Source organism: Macrotis lagotis, chromosome 7, assembly GCF_037893015.1.
Source record: "Macrotis lagotis isolate mMagLag1 chromosome 7, bilby.v1.9.chrom.fasta, whole genome shotgun sequence".
NCBI classification, from domain to species: Eukaryota; Metazoa; Chordata; class Mammalia; order Peramelemorphia; family Peramelidae; genus Macrotis; species Macrotis lagotis.
Window position 1 is genome coordinate 198,349,333 of NC_133664.1, and position 16,937 is coordinate 198,366,269.

Sequence of the window (16,937 nt, forward strand, 5' to 3'; positions counted from 1 at the left end):
GGATGCTGTTGTTCCTAGGCTTTTTTTTTTTTAATAGAGACTCATCATTGCAGGGTTGTTTTCCTCTTCACTCAGAAACCATTTCTAAACAATCCCAAGAGGCTTGGCCCATATAGTTTGTTCATTAGGGCATCTCATCACACTGTAGAATCCATTAAAAAAGTCTCTGAGAGCTAAATATGCTAAGAACCTGTGATTTTTTTCTTTTCGCAGATTGGCAGACTAATGCAGACCATTAGGAAAGGAGTCTTCTTCAGCTCCTACACCAGGGAGCTAGAGAGACAGCAAGCCTGGCTCAGCTGATATACAGCTAGCTGTTTCAATCCTAAGACCACACACTCTGCATGATGTAAACATCTCCTAGTTGCATGCATAGTCAAATGATCTCCTACCCTAAAGGATTTGAATATGTCATGGGTCAAGGGATATGTTTCCTTTTGCTACTCTACTCAAATACCAAGAGTGTCATGTATCTTGATTCAGATCTTTGAGTTCAAATTTCTGATTCAGAAACACCTGAAACAGTTATAGATATGAAACAGAAAACAAGCCAAGAAAGTGAAGCACTTGAACCTCGTATTTTAGAATCTGTCATAAATTGTAGCCCTGGACAAAGTCTTTGCATAAAAATTTCCAAAAGTCAATAGAACTGGCTTTACTTCTTGGGAGTAAGTGGAATTGAATATTCAACTAGTGACTGAAAGTCATTGCATGAAGTTATGAACGTCCAATATAGCATAGAAACAAGGAGATTACAAGAAGCACCTCACATGGTTTCATGAGAATGTCATAGAAAGCTATTAGCATCATCAAACCCATTAGTAATTAGAAGGAACTAGAGCATGATAACAATTAACTTTTGGTATGAGAAGTTAAGGATTGCATAAGAAATGTTGGAAAAGATTTTCTGAGAATATTGAGAAAAGAAAATTTTAAAAACTGTATTTTATTTATTTGTTTTTCCAACTCTATGCAATGGTAGAGAAAAAGTAAAATTGACAATATTATTTGTTTTCTTAGTCTCTCCCATAGATGTTCATCTGAAGATCATGCTGTACACATTGTCCCTTTTCTTGCTACTAGACAAGTCCCAAGTACTTTTTCATTCCTATATTTTCCTTTTCCTTCCTCCCTTCCTTCCTCCCTCCCTTCCTTCCTCCCTTCCTTCCTTCCTTCCTTCCTTCCTTCCTTCCTTCCTTCCTTCCTTCCTTCCTTCCTTCCTTCTTCCCTTTTCTCTCTTTTTCTTCTCACCTTTTCTAGGTTGGAATTACAGTAAGCATTCATAGTCTTGATTTCACTAATGATTAGCATAGAAACTTTGATTTCCTCTATTTCCAAGTTGGGTAAATTCCCCTCAGTTTAAGCATCCCAGAAACTCCCCAACATATTGCTGTCAGATTTAATGTGAATATCTGATCATATTTTACTCCTTCTACATCAATGACTCTAGAACTCAAGGGATTCATCATTCTCAAAAGGAGGAATTATAGGCATTAATCATCATAGCTGAATCCTATCCTGTATTTCTTCAGTGAGATCCCTTATGCCACTTGAATTGCATATAGATCCTCATGGGAACATAATATAATCTACTTTAATTACTTAATTACATGTCTTTCCATTGCCTTGGGGTTTAACTTTCAGGTTTTCATAAAGAATAGTTTTCTAATATTTAAATAAATTTATATCAACAAAAATCACTCAAAAATTTTTTGTGTAAAAGAAAGGGTTGGGGAGATCAATTAGAAAGACATTAAATTTGTCCAAGCAAGAGGGTTGTGGCCAAATGAGAGGTTAAACATAAGAGATGCTATTGGGGAAGAATCATCAAGACAAATTATTAGATATGGGGGTAAGGAAAAAGTGATTTGGGAAATGACTCTAAGGTTGGGAATCTGGGTAGTTGGAAGGATAATGTCTTTGAAAACAAGAGAAATATTCAAAAGTAAAGTGTGTTTTGGAGAAAAGAATATAAGATTTTGGACTTCACAGTCATAATATTATCACTTGATAAGAGATTTAACCTCAAGAGATGACCTTGAGCATTATAATCTCATGCCTTGGTCAATGAACTTCTACCAATGATACTCTACCCTTGCTTCCTTTTCAGTGATTAGCATGCTCCTCGTATATTCACTCCGTCTAAGTCATTAATAAATTCCTGGAAGATGATGCACAAACTCTTTCCCATTCTCAATACTTCCTCATCTTACCTGAGCCCCACATTTCTACCCCCTTACTGTCCTAATTCTATGATGAACAAATTTTGTCTTAAACCTGTTTCTTTCTCATTCCTTCCATTTTCTAGTCCTCACTAAGGCATAGTTCTCTCCTAGCAATAACATTTTCCTAATACTCAACATCCCTTCCAGTTCTGACTATATTTTCTCTCCCCACTTCTTGAATTATTGATCTTGGTGGGACAGTTAAAATACTCTTTCCCTCAAAAAACCTTTACCTTGGGGGGTGGCTAAGTGGTACAGTGGATAGAGCAACAGCCCTGGAGTCAGGAGTACCTGAGTTCAAATCTGACCTCAGACACTTAATAATTACCTAGCTGTGTGGCCTTGGGCAAGCAACTTAACCCCATTGCCTTGCAAAAAAAAAAAAAAAACAAAACCAAACCCAAACCTTTATCTTATTATGTTATTTTGCTATCTCATACTTTATTTTTCTTCCTTTAGGATATGATTTCTCTCTCATCACATTCAACTTAGATAAATGTGTACCATGAAAACAATGTAAAGACTAATAAACTGCCTTCTATGGGGGTGGGGGTGGGGGGAGGGAAGCAAGATTAGGGGAAAAATTGTAAAATTCAAAATAAATAAAATCTTTCTTTTATAAAAAAATAAAATACTCTTTTCTCATTGCCTCTTTCTTAAACACCCATTTCTTTGAAGTTCATGCTATCAAAATTTATTATTCAATTCCTATTCTGGTGGTATAGTATATTTTACACACAATGGCTATCTATGGTCAGATTCTTTTTTCTTTGCTTACTCATTTTTATTTTTATTTCATTTCATTTTTAACACCTTATCAATATCAGATTTTATTTTATTTTTAGTTCTTTATTACCCTAATCAGGTTTTAATTTTAAGTTGTGTTGTCTCTGTATATGCTCTCTCTCTCTCTCTCTCTCTCTCTCTCTCTCTCTCTCTCTCTGAGGCAGTGAGGATTAAGTGACTTGCCCATGGTCACACAACAAATAAGTGTCCTGAATTCACTTTCTCTTGACTCCAGTATTAGTGCTGTCCCTCTCCCTAGTATATTCTCTTTTAATTAGATCAGAGCTTGGCTCACAGATTCCTCCCTCCTCTCCATTCCATGTCCTGCCCTTCTACTAGGAGATTTTAACATACATATTGATAATCCTTCAAATGTCTTGCTTTGTCAGTTCCTCTATCTACTCAATTCCATGACCCTAGTCCTTCATTCCATCTTGGCTATATATATATATATATATATATATATATATCTCATACTTTTAACTTTGCCAATAACTAAAAGTACTTCATTTCCACATTTCTTTATTTATTATAAATTTTTGATTCCTTCTTTCCCTTTGCCTTATGATCCCTAATGTTTTTCATCCTCATCTGGACCTTCAATCCCTTCCCTCTTCAGTTCTTCTCCAGGCTATCACCCCTACTGACTACTCTCCTCTCTTCCCTGTCTAGACCCATTGATGAACCAACTGTAATCTATATTATCTTTTATTCTGATTCAGCCTCTTGCCCTATTCTGATCATGCCTTGCCAAACTCCAACCTTGGATTGCTTTTCATCATCTGCCACCTTTTCTCTCATTCATATGTTGTTGAACTGTGTTGGTAGGAATCATGAAACCACACTGTGGTCACTACAGATTTATGTGTTCTAATATCAATTGGGCCCTCATTCCAGTAAGACAAATATTCTAATCTCATAATTGATATATTACTCAATACTCTCACTGTTATGAATCTTCTTGTATTTCCTAAAAGACTCTCGTGGCATCCATGCCTCTGTTTTATCATCTGAGAACATTGCCTCATATTTCATTGAAAATGAACTGGAAAGATGGAGGAGTAGGTCTGAAATTTTCAGGCTCTCCAGATTTCCTTCATTAACAGACAAAATATTACTACAAAATGAACATAGAGCAGCAAAAGTAAGGAGATAAAACAGATGTCCTCCTAAGACAACTTAGAGGACCTCAGAAAAGACAGGACCTCTCAGGGATGAGGTTTAGCCTGAGTGAAGTATAGATATCTGAATCAACAAGTAGACCCTGAGGGTAGCTCTGTTGGGAAACAGATTAGGTTTTAAGAGATTTCACCTCAGCTTTCATGTCATTCATTGTCTCAAGAAATTTTACCTCACAAATTTTTACTTCCTAATCCTGGAATTTTTACATCATAAAGAATAGCAGAAGGTTGAGTGGGGTGTTTTGGGGGGGGAATAAGATTGAAAGACCTCTACAGTTCTGGACATCTGACCAAGAGGTGTTGATCAGAAGTGATTTTGGGTTGTGACTTTTGAGCAGCGGGCAAGCACAGGTGTGTGAATATGATATTGCAGGGAGCAAGAACAGTTTTTGGGGATAGAGAGGCTAGGAGCCCTAACTGTGCTTTAGAGGAGGAATTCCTGAGGTTGAACCCTTGGACAGAATTCAGAAAATATCATGAGGACCCAAGGCCTATTACATCATTATACACAATTTGGAATTAAAACATATTATAATAAGCTGCTAAGAACAAAACAAAACAAAATAAAAATGAGTAACCAAAGGAAAGTGAATCTGACCATGGATAGTTATTTTAGTATGAAGGAAGATCTGGTTCCATATTTAGAGATAATAAGGTTAAAAAAGCCATTCTTACCCCCAAAGAGTAACATCAAATGGTTACAAGCCCCAAAAAAGAGTTCTTGAAAGAACTTAAAAAAAAATTTAAAAAAATCAAATAAAAATGATGGAGGAAAAATAAGGAAAACTTAACCCTATTGTCTTGCAAAAAGAAAAGAAAGATAGAAAGGAAGCTATTATATTTGTAAGGGAGGAATAAGAGAAGATGTTGATGAACCTTTGAATAAAACAGTGGGTTCGCTGGGAAATATAGCACTATTATAGAGGTTACATTGATAGAAACAACAGAGAAAATAACAGAACAACTAAAATGCCTACTCATATGGAAGAATTCTTAGAAGCTTAGTGATCCAAAGGTCATTGACAATAAATGGAAATAAGTAATAAAGTAAGTTATTTACAGGACTAAAAAACATTATGAAAAAGAATTGCCTGACCTATATATTTTAATTTATTTATTTATTTATTTTTTTGCAAGGCAAACGGGGTTAAGTGGCTTGCCCAAGTCCATACAGCTAGGTAATTATTAAGTGTCTGAGACCCGGATTTGAACCCAGGTATTGCTGACTCCAGGGCTGGTGTTTTATCCACTGCACCACCTAGCTGCCCCCTGACCTATATATTTTAGAAAATTAAAGAAGAAAATTTCTAGAAATAGTAAAGTGAAAAGAAATCATGCAAATTGATAGTTTTTATGGTATGCCAAAAGGAAAGAACCCTAGAAAAATTCTCATAGAACTCTAAGATTATGAATGACAGAGACATAATTTTTTTTAGGTTTTTGCAGGGCAAATGGGGTTAAGTGGCTTGCCCAAGGCCACACAGCTAGGTAATTATTAAGTGTCTGAGACTGGATTTGAACCCAGGTACTCCTGACTCCAGGGCAGGTGCTTTATCCACTGTACCACCTAGCCACCCCATGAGACATAATTTTTTCAACCAGCTAAAAAGAATATCGCATTAACTAGTTCAAGAACATTGATGCATATCTATATAAAACTGTTTTCTTTTGTTGAAGAGTAGCAAGAAATAGTTGGAAAATTTCATATATATATTTATGTACATATGCATATGTATATATCATTTTATTTTATATGTATATGTAAAAATATATAATTATAGGAAACTGAATTTCACCTCCAAATCAGCCACCCAAGCAACATGTACATATTTTTATATACTTTATATATACTTTATTTAAACAAAAATTTTGAGCTCCAAATTCTTTCCCTACATCCAGCCCTCCATCACCCACTGAGAAGACAAATAGTTATGATATATAACTGATATCATTGTGAAGACATGCAAAACATGCTGTCATATCATCCATGTTGCAAAAGATAAAAAAAGCAAGAAAAATAAAATGAGAGAATGTATGCTTCAGTCTTTACTATGAGTTTATCAATTTTATGTATGGAGGTGAATCCTTTGAATTCTCTTGCAGCATTGTATTGATTAGAGTAGCTAAGTCTTTCACAGCTGAATATTTTTATAATAATCCTGTTTATGTGAAAATGTACTTATTTCTCAAAGAAAAAAAGATGACTATTTTGGTATCTGAAGGAATTTTGGGAATTTGTGGATAACAGCCAATCCTTAAACGTTTTGGATATACAAATTCATGAAGAAAACAATATACTGGAACACAAAACCAGGGACCTTTCCCTTCCCCCCAAAGAGATTTTTGCCACAATGAATTGTACATTGCATAAAGGGTCGATAAAAAAGGATGGATCGAAAAAAATAGTTGTTTTAATATAATCACTAAAAAGAAATAACAAATAAAAATGTTTGTACATGACAATTGATTAACATAATTTTTATGATAAATTGGCCAGTCAATAAATATGTATTAAGTGCCTACTATGTACCAATTTCTGTACTAAGTATTGGGAGACAAAGAAAAGGAAAAGATTAAGGATCTCACAGGCTAATGGTGTCAGGTTGTGGGGAAAAGAAGCAACATGTAAATAGCTATGTACAAATGAGCTATGTGCAGGATTAATTGGAGAAAATCAGTAGAAGAAGGTGTTAGAATTAAGATGGATCTGAAAAAGATTTCCTGTAGAAATTTAGCTAAGACTTGAAGGAAGCTAAAGGCAGAGATGAGGAGGGAAAACATTCCATGGATGGGGTAAAGCCAGCGAAAATGCTTGAATTTGGAAGAAAAAGCATTTTGTTTGAGGAATAGCAAAGAAATCAGTTACTGGATCACAGAATATGTAGTGGAATATAAGGAGGAAGAAGATTAGAAATGCATTTAAGTAAAAAAGCAAAAGCAAAACACAAGGCTTGACTTGGGAAGAAGCCCAGATGATAACCAATACCCATTTAAAAATCTTTAAGGACTAGATACTGCACTAGATTTTAATAAACACATAAGTACACATAAATCATCAACATTTCTATATACTACCCACAAAATCCAGCAGTAAGATCTGGGAAAGAAATTCTATTTAAAAATAACTGTCAATAATATAAAATACTTTTGAGTATACCTACCAAAACAAACAGGAATTTTTATGAAAACAATTACAAAACACTTTAAACACAAAGAAAGTCAGATCTAAACAAACAAAAAAAGAAGATTGGAAATATGAGTGTGTGTGTGGTGGGGGGGAAGGGGGGACTGATTTTTGAAGGGTCTTAAACACCAAAAAATAGTAATTTATATTTACTTCTGGAGGTGCAGGGGGTGAAGGTGTGAGGAGTAGAGGATGGCACCTAGATTGTAACCTGAATGATTGCAAGAATGGTTAGAGAAATTAGGAAGAGAAATAATGAGTTCTGTTTTGAACACGATATCTATGGCACATCCAGTGTAAGATATCCAATAGGTAGATGGAGCTTGTGAGTTTGGAGTCAACAGAGATCTTAAGGCTGAATAAGTAAATTGATATTAATCAGCAAGAGAATTTTGCCTGTTGAAAGGACTGTTTGAGTATCACAGAAACTTAGACTTGGAAAGTAACCCCAGAGTAATCAAGACCATTCCAAATTGAAGAATACTTCTTAAATAATTGTTCCCATTAATGATTCATGAGTTTGTAGGAAGGATCATGGAGTTTGGGCTAAAAATTCTTTAAATGAGTTTTAAACAGCAAATAAATGCCAAATTTTTGTAATGGATATATTTTTCTCTATGATAATGTGCATGTGTAAAGCTTTATAAATTTGTTTCTATAGTGATTTTGAAATCATTATGATCATCCGCAAAATGATTTTGGTATTTGTTCCTTGATTATATCATCTGTTTCTGACCAAGCTCAATATGTTTGTGCAAATTCTTAACCTGTCATCAAATTATTTCCAAACCACCACAAGAATTCAACATTTGACACAAACTGATTCAAAAATATATCCTATGCATGCACTTATTCTCATCTGTGTTCTATACATTGTATCAGAATAGTTCTCTTCTTTAATTCTACATCTCATCCACTGTGTAATCACATGATCAAGATGTTATAAATGTTTGTGTTCTTGTGGCACAAATTTCAGGCTGTTTGAAAACCATAACTGCTGACCATGTGTATCTTTTTTTTTTTTTTTAGACTTTTTCAAGGCAATGGGGTTAAGTGGCTTGCCCAGGGGCCACATGGCTAGGTAATTATTAATGTCTGAGGTCGGATTTGAACCCAGGTACTCCTGACTCCAAGTTCGGTGCTCTATTCATTGCACCACCTAGCCGCCCCTCATATGTATCTTTAAACCATAACAGACTGTCACTGATGATTTGTTTCTTGAGTTCAGTTCTGCCCAGCTATGAATTGCAACTCAGACTCAGTAATACAGGTTTTGGAAAGAAAATAGAGATTTATATATTTTTTATATTGAAATAATTTTATTTATGTTATTTTAAATAGCCACAGATCCTCACCTTTGCAAGGAGCTAGAAGTTTCTTCTCATTTATCTTCTTATAAGAACTTTATTTTTGCAATATTCTGTTTCAGTATTTTGATTGTTTAATGATGCTTGCTGAAAATAGAGATTTATAAAAGGAAGTTACAGCATATTAAGAAAGTAATAGGGGCAGCTAGGTGGTGCAGTGGATAGAGCACCAGTCCTGGAGTCAGGAGTACTTGAGTTCAAATCCGACCTCAGACACTTAATAATTACCTAGTCCTGTGGTCTTGCTCAAGCCACTTAACCCCACTGCCTTGCAAAAACTAAAAAAAAAAAGTAATAGAAAAGTTAAAAAGAGAAAGTAATAGAAAAGTTAAAAAGTGTTTAAAGAGAAGACCATGTGGATTGCTGATTGATGGCCAGTCCAGCTGGTCAGGGTTCAGCTGCAGACTGGAAGATAAAAGAGACTAAGCCCCTCCAACGGATCCCCTTAAATTCTCTCCCAGAGTCCATGGGAGGGGGTGACCTGGGAGTGATCCAAGTCCCTCTTTGGAGATTTTGCCTTTTGGGAAGGGGTCTCTTTTGGGTGTCTTCCAGGGCCTGTGCTCCCTGGCTGCCCCACCAGAAAAACAATGCAATCCAAATCAGGTTGAAGGTCAGGCCCTCAGGTGTGGAAGGACAAGGAAGATTCCCTTTACAATGAAAATAAAAGATTTATAAAGTTTGTCTCCAACTGATCTCATCACTCCCATGACCACGTTTCTCTGCATCAAGACCACATCAAAAAGTGCAGCAAAAATAAATCTTATATTGCCTCTTATTGTAGTATTAGTGCTCTTTTCTGATTTAAGTATCTTTCTGGTGGCATTTCAAATGAACTGGTTGGTATCACTGGACCAGTGTTCACTAGAATTTTTGTGAGAATATAGCCAGTGTACCAGTTGTAGAAGAGAAGTGAGTCAAATTGGAAGAGATTCTTTCCTCACAAAAGTTAGTTTATTTATAACAATGTTAAAAATGAAGCAATACATGCAATTGCATCTTAAGTACATTTGTCATTTAACATATTGCTTCACATTAGCCAGTAGAAAAGAAGACATTTTATATCATAGTCATTCATTTTCATAGATTGAATAGGGCAGGTGAGTTAAAAACAAAAAATAAATTTCCATCTTTTAGCATAAACTTGCACATTTTTCTACCTTTTCTACCGTATATTTGTTGTAAATGAGCATTTTCATGTTATTGTTTTGAATCAAAAAGTAAAAAAAATGCAGAACAAGATTTAAGATTGCTTCTGGTGTTGAGCCAAATATTGAAAATCTTTATTCAAATAAAGAAAATTCAGCATCAAAATTAACTTATTTATGATTATTATATCATGGGACAACTAAGTGGCACTGTGGATAGAGTCCTGGGCTTGGAGTCAAGAAAACTCATCTTTGAGTTCAAATCTAGCCTCAGACACTTACTTGCTGTGTAATCCTATGCAAATCACTTAACCCTCTTAGCCTCAATTTCTTCATCTGGCAAATCACTCTGACAGTATCTTTGACAAGAAAACCCAAATGGGGTCACAAAGAATTGAACATTACTGAAAATGATTGAACAAAAAAGCAATGTATTCTATTATGTCACACATCTTCCCGGTTGTATTTTTTCATTAAAATAAATTTAATTATTTTTCATTAAAATATTATTATATTCAACAAAATTTTAAAAAATAAAGAAATTTATTATGAGGTTACAGATAATAGTAAGCCTATGTGGTTTTCCTGTATTATTTTTATTTCTTACAGAATGTCCCACATAAAATATTCATAATGATTTTTTAATTAGAAAGGGAAAGAAGAGCATACTTTTAACATTTTTTTACTTAAGAGTTTAAAAATTCATAGGTAGAATAAAAATTTTATATTTCATAATTAAAATTATATAATATAAAATTTAATTGTTATGTTTTGGGGCAAAAATTATCATTGTAGTTATTGTAAACATTTAATGAATATTATTATGAGAAACATATCAAACTACCCTGGAGATTCACAAACATTTTGTTGTCATTTTTGTTGAAATAGGTTCATGGAACAAAAAAAATTGGGAACTACTGGTTTTTAACAACTGATAAATGGTCATTCAGTCTTTGCTCAGATTTTTATTTTTTTTAAAATTTTTTTTTAATTTTGATTTTTTTGCAAGGCAATGGGGTTAAGTGGCTTGCCCAAGGCCACACAGCTAGGTAATTATTAAGTGTCTGAGGTCGGATTTGAACTCAGGTACTCCTGAGTGGCAGGTGCTCTATCCACTGCGCCACCTAGCCGCCCCTGCTCAGATTTTTAAATAAAGGGAAATTCCCTGAAGGGACAGCTAGGTGGCATAATAAGAGTGCTGGACCTGGAGGCAGGAAGACCTGTATTCAAATGTGATCTTAGATACTTATTCCCTAAGTGACCTGGACAAGTCTGGATTCTCTTCTTTGCTTGACTCAGTTTACCACTGCTGTGTTGGGATCTTAAGATAGTTCCTAAAGAATGGGGTGTGTCAGAAATCTCATCTGTTTCACTGTAGCAAATAGATTTAGTGTATATGTATTATATGTTCTTCCTCCCTTCCTCTCCTTTTCTCTTTACTTTCCCCTCTCCCCCTCCTTCCCTCCCACTATCCCTCTCTCCCCTATGTCTTCCTTCCCCCTTTCTCTTTCTCTGTCTGTCTGTCTGCATTTCCCCTCTAACCATCCCAAGTACAAAGAATCCTGGGGTGTATGTGTAATAGAAATGTGAAGTAATTTGTGTCACTTTGCTAGGCAGGCACAAAAGGAAGATGAAGGTGGTAAACTGAGTCAAGCAAAGAAGAGAATTCCAGAAAGACATATCAGCCAGGTTGCATGAACCAGAGATAGGAACAGAAATGGGCTGATGTTTAAAAACTGGTTCTCTGAAACAAATAAACAATGACTGTAGTACACTACTTTTAAGTTTAATCTGTTTTATTGACATTTTCCCCCCCATCACTTTCTTAAGTCCAAACAATCAACAAAACCATAAAATCAAGCTGTGACTTGTGTTAATTACGACTTCCAAGGTGTAAATGCTCACACTGAAATTTTAACAATTCAAACCGAGTGGAGAACTCTTCAGTCAGATGGAGAACAGCGAGACAACAAAAAAAAAAAAAGAAAAAAAAGAATAAGGCATATATATATATACATATATATATATATATATATATGTATATATATACTGGCCATTCCAAAAAAGGTTGAAGAGTGCCAGATGGTTAGATGGATTAGAGACACACAGAGGCACACATGAGCCAGAAAGAGACCCTGAGAACCATGACCTAGAGAGATTGGATTGTAGGAGTTAGAATTTATAGCAACCACAATGGACAGTGAGTAGGGCACTCAGGTCTTTATCAGGGAAATTCTGTCAGTCATAGGAACTGTGAATGTGAAATACTCAAAGGAGAAGGCTTATTAAAAGAGGAAAGGAATTCTAGTTAATCCTTATATCTTCAATTATAAAACCTTTCTGCGTTTGTGATTGTGCAAATAGATCTTGTTCTTTGTATGATGCCTTGGTTAACTGAAAGGCTTGTCAGGGGAATTGACAGTCACTTTTTTTTTTTTTGGTGTGGGAACGATAAATAATTTAAGTTTATAATCTCCCTAGATATTCATGGATTTCACATTCGTGGTTTTGGTTATTACTGGATTGGCCATTGATAATTAGTTGGAGATTTGGACTTTGGTAGAGAAAATTGCAAAGACCTGTGGATGTAAAGAAAACACAAAAATTAGTAAGTGATAAATACATAATCACTATATATTATTAACTTAGATTATAATTTACTATCTAAAGTATACATACATTAACAGTGTAAATTTGTTGAAAGTTTCAGTGCTCTAAAAAAGCAAGGGCTCTCCACTTTATTGGGATTGTCTCTCTACCTGCTAGACCCCATCACGTGATTTTCTGTGAAGGTGATCTTTGTATCTTGTGGGCTTTTCTTGGGAGTGGGAAATGTGTGAAAAAGTTGCTGTAGCTACACCCAGGACTTGAAGACTCCACACAGTGGGCGGTACTAATCTCTGTCATACTGCAACTTTTTTAAATGGGTGCAGTGCGTTGTTTTATTTGTATTAAATAAATATGATCAGAATGATTAAAAATAAAGATTTGGGGTTACTGCCAGTTTTTCACATTTGAGGGAATCCTGTTCCCTTAATTCCCGTGATTATCAAGAGTCATAATACTTGTTTTAAGTGACAATTATCTTGTCCCCCTTCCTCTTTTTTTATTTTGGCAAGGCAATGGGGTTAAGTGGCTTGCCCAAGGCCACACAGCTAGGTAATCATTAAGTGTCTGAGGTCAGATTTGAACTCAGGTCCTCCTGACTCCAGGGCCGGTGCTCTATCCACCCCGGCACTTAGCTGCCCCTATATTTCTTTTTTTTTTTGTTTTTTTTCCCTCCCTCTTTTTAAAAAAATGTATTTGCATATTTGTTATTGACCTCCCACATGAGATTTATCCCAATCTCCCTGGTGTCTAGTGTCCTCCCCAATGGGAAATAATCTTGATATAAACTTTATATATTATATATATATATATATATATATATAATAACCTTTTTATAAATTTTGTACTTATATGTGTTGATCTTGTGCCCTTCTTATTCCCTGACCCCAGCAATAGAAAGCAAACTCCTTGAGAAGAGGGACTGATTTATTTTCTCTGTGTATCCCCATCTGGTACAGTTTTCAATACTTCACAAATTCTTGTCATAAACAAATGGGAAAGATACCAAAGTGATTTGCCATTTTTTTTCTCTTTCTTAGCTTCTGTTTTACTCTTCCTCTTGTTACTTGTTTCCTTTCTTTCAGCTGAGAAGTTTCTTAAAAAGTCCAAACCTCAAGATATGTTGATGATGGTAATGGCTCAGAGGGCCACTTTAGAGACCTGGGTTATAAGAACTTTAGTGCTTCTCAACACTACTGCCTTCTAAGATAGTTTCTGAAGAGGAGTCAAATGATCTTTCAATAAACGACAATATTTGTAAAGCACTTAGCATTGTGCTTTAGTACATAGAAGACTCTGAATAAGTACTTACTCATTCTATATATCTCAGATGAGGTTATGGTGAGACTATATAATGAAGGCAATATTTTGATAATAAATATAAATAAAATTCTGATAATAAATATAAAATTCTAAGAATGTCTCAACAATACATTCTTTGTATGTGGCCAGGTAGCAAATTTCAGGTGTAGAGCTTTTCTGTTTATTTATTGAATTATTAAGCAAGTACTCTGAAGAGTTATCAAAAAAGAAAAAAGTAACACAAAAAAAAGAAACTCTAGGAATACCACTTGGGGCTGGACAGACCCAAGAAAACAAAAGTAACTATGTTTACCTCTTTGCTAACATCCATTACTTTCCATAGAAATGTCAGTTGAGTTATGACATATCCATGGAATGGCTTGTTACTTTTATTGTTGTCATGAAAGTTTAGTCTTCTTATTATTTGCCTCAAATTTTACTCATAGTCGAAGTTATCCTGAAACCTATTGGTATGCATTGCTGAGTTCTTTCCCTTAAAATTGTATAGTAACTTTGTCCCATAAGTAATGGAGAATTTGGTTCGAGATCAGGCTTCATTGCTGGATATACTTAGAACACATATCCATCTTGCCCTTAGTGAAAAAATTTACTGATTTTTTTATTTGTTCCCTATTAAGATTAAAGTATTGGGGTATCTAGGTGGCACGCAGTGGATAGAGCACCGGCCCTGGAGTCAGGAGGACCTGAGTTCAAATCCGACCTCAGACACTTAATGATTACCTAGCTGTGTGGCCTTGGGCAAGCCACTTAACCCCATTGCCTTGCAAAAAAAAAACCTAAATAAAAAAGATTAAGGTATTGGATGACAGAATTAGGATGCAAAAAATTCTCCAAAGTCCAGAATCACGGATCAAATTTAATAAGATAAAATTTAATTAGATTCCATATTTTATGCTTTGGCTTCTGAGCCTTTTATGTTCCATTGCATGATCAGTTCAAATAAAAGTGTCATACACAGCTGAGAAATACATGAATTCCTCCTTGTTCTCTTTTAGTAACTTCAGAGATCTATTATCTTTGATTTTTAGACTCTATTACTTTCTTATTTATTCTTTTTTAGATTTGTCTAGGACTAAAAAGAATACATTAAAGACACCCTTCCCCCTTATAGTTTTTCTATGAAAATTGATTAATTTTTCTTTAAGGTATTTAGATTTGTTATCTATATTACATATTGGAGTTAGTTTATTTTCTTTGGTGCTTTTAAGAATAATATAATTTCCCTGCTTAGCTTTTTTAATTCTATCTATTTTTACTACTGTCTTCTCTGAAATCAGCATGGCTACCCCTGCTTTTTTGAGTTCACCTATGGCAAAATGGATTTTACTCTGGTCTCTAATTTTAGCTTTGTGTGAATATTTAAGTTTCAGGTGTATTTTTTGCAAGCAACATATTATTGGATTGTATATCTTGGTCTATTTTCAAATCTTTTTCTGTTTTATGAATGGACTTATTTATATTTACAGTTATGACTGTTAACTGTTCACTTTCTTCCTTTCTGTTCTCTTGTATGATTTCCTCTCTTTTCCAGAGAAGAAGAAAGTACTGAAAGAGAAATATTTTGTTTAATATCAATGATTTGTCTGGTTTAAATGAAAATAAGGTTCATAGGATGCCCAATCTCCCAGCTCTTCCTATGTGTTAATGTAATATCCATTTCACATACTCCTATTACTTAGGAAATTCTCTTCTTTTATTTGCCTTTTATTTTTTTTTTTCATTTTCTATCCCCCCCATTTTTCCTATTTCTCCCATCTCCTTTTTTTAAAGACCATCAAAAGAAAATAGAACCACACACATGCTTACCTTATTTACATTCTTTTCTTTGAAGACATTGAGGCTTTATGAATGCACTTGTTTCCCCCCTCTCCCATTAAAATGTAACAATTCTTCTTTATTATGTAGTTCTTTTAAATTGATTGAAAACATCTACTTTGCTTCTTGACTCATGTACTTGCATTTTGAAGATTATACTTAGTCCGAGATTTTTTTATTAGGAATGTTTGTAATATTCTATTTATTAAAAATTAATTTTTCTTTTGTAAGATTATTTTCATTTTTACTGTGTCTATTATTTTTTATTGTAAACCTTTATTTGACTTTTGGAATATTGTGCTATAACCTTTCTACTCCTTTCAAATGGCAGCTGCTAGTCTTGTGTGATGCTATGACTCCTTGGTACTTGAACTTTTTTTTTTTTGGTTGTTTGTAGTAGTCTTTCTTTGACCTAGATTAGAAAGTTTGGATTTTATTTGTGATGCTCCTGGGAGATTCCATTTTGGAATTACCACCAGGAGATGACTGGTGACTTGCATTTTTTTAATTTTTCCCTTTTGTTCTAATAGGTTTGGGCAGTTTTGATTTCTTGAGATGTGGTATCCAATCCTTGCCCTCCCCCCTTCCTTTTTTTGGTCATTGTTTTCAGGTCATCTAGAATGTTCTCTCTTTGATATATTTTCTAGATCAGTTAATTTTTTAAAATTTTGTTTTAATGTTTTTTCTTGTTTTTATAGAGCTATTACTTTTTATTTGGTCCATTCTAAGTTACAAGAAATTCAATTCTTGGGTAAGTCTTACCATCATCTAATCTCTTAATTCTCCTTGGCATCCTTACCTTCCTAGATGATCTTTCCTTGAACAATATATTTAAAATTTTTTTTTGTTTAATTTTTTCTAAGTACTCTTGGAATTCTTGTGGCTAGGGCATTCTTTTTTTCTGAAGATCTAATTGAACTCATGGAGTTAATTTTTTATCCCCCCCCCTCCCGGGCTTTTTTCTATCCATGGTATTTCTTTAATATGCTTGTACTTTTCTTTACTCATTTCTCCAGCTCCAGTCTCTGTATTAGGTATATGCAGACCCTGTATGCCCCAGATGAGTAGTGGTAGATGTCACCTTTTTTAGGAGTTCCTGAGTTTTGACTCTGTCTTCTGGTGGTTAGGTTTTGACCTTAGCTCTTTCTCTGCTTCTTTTGATAATTCTGAACTAGAATTTGTTTCTGTTTCTTACTGGGGATTCTAGGTGCTTTGCATCTTAGGAGCTATTGTGACACTTTCTCCTGTTGTGTCTTGGGCATTGGTTAGCTGGGGACTGTGTTTCCAACATTACTGCTTAAGGG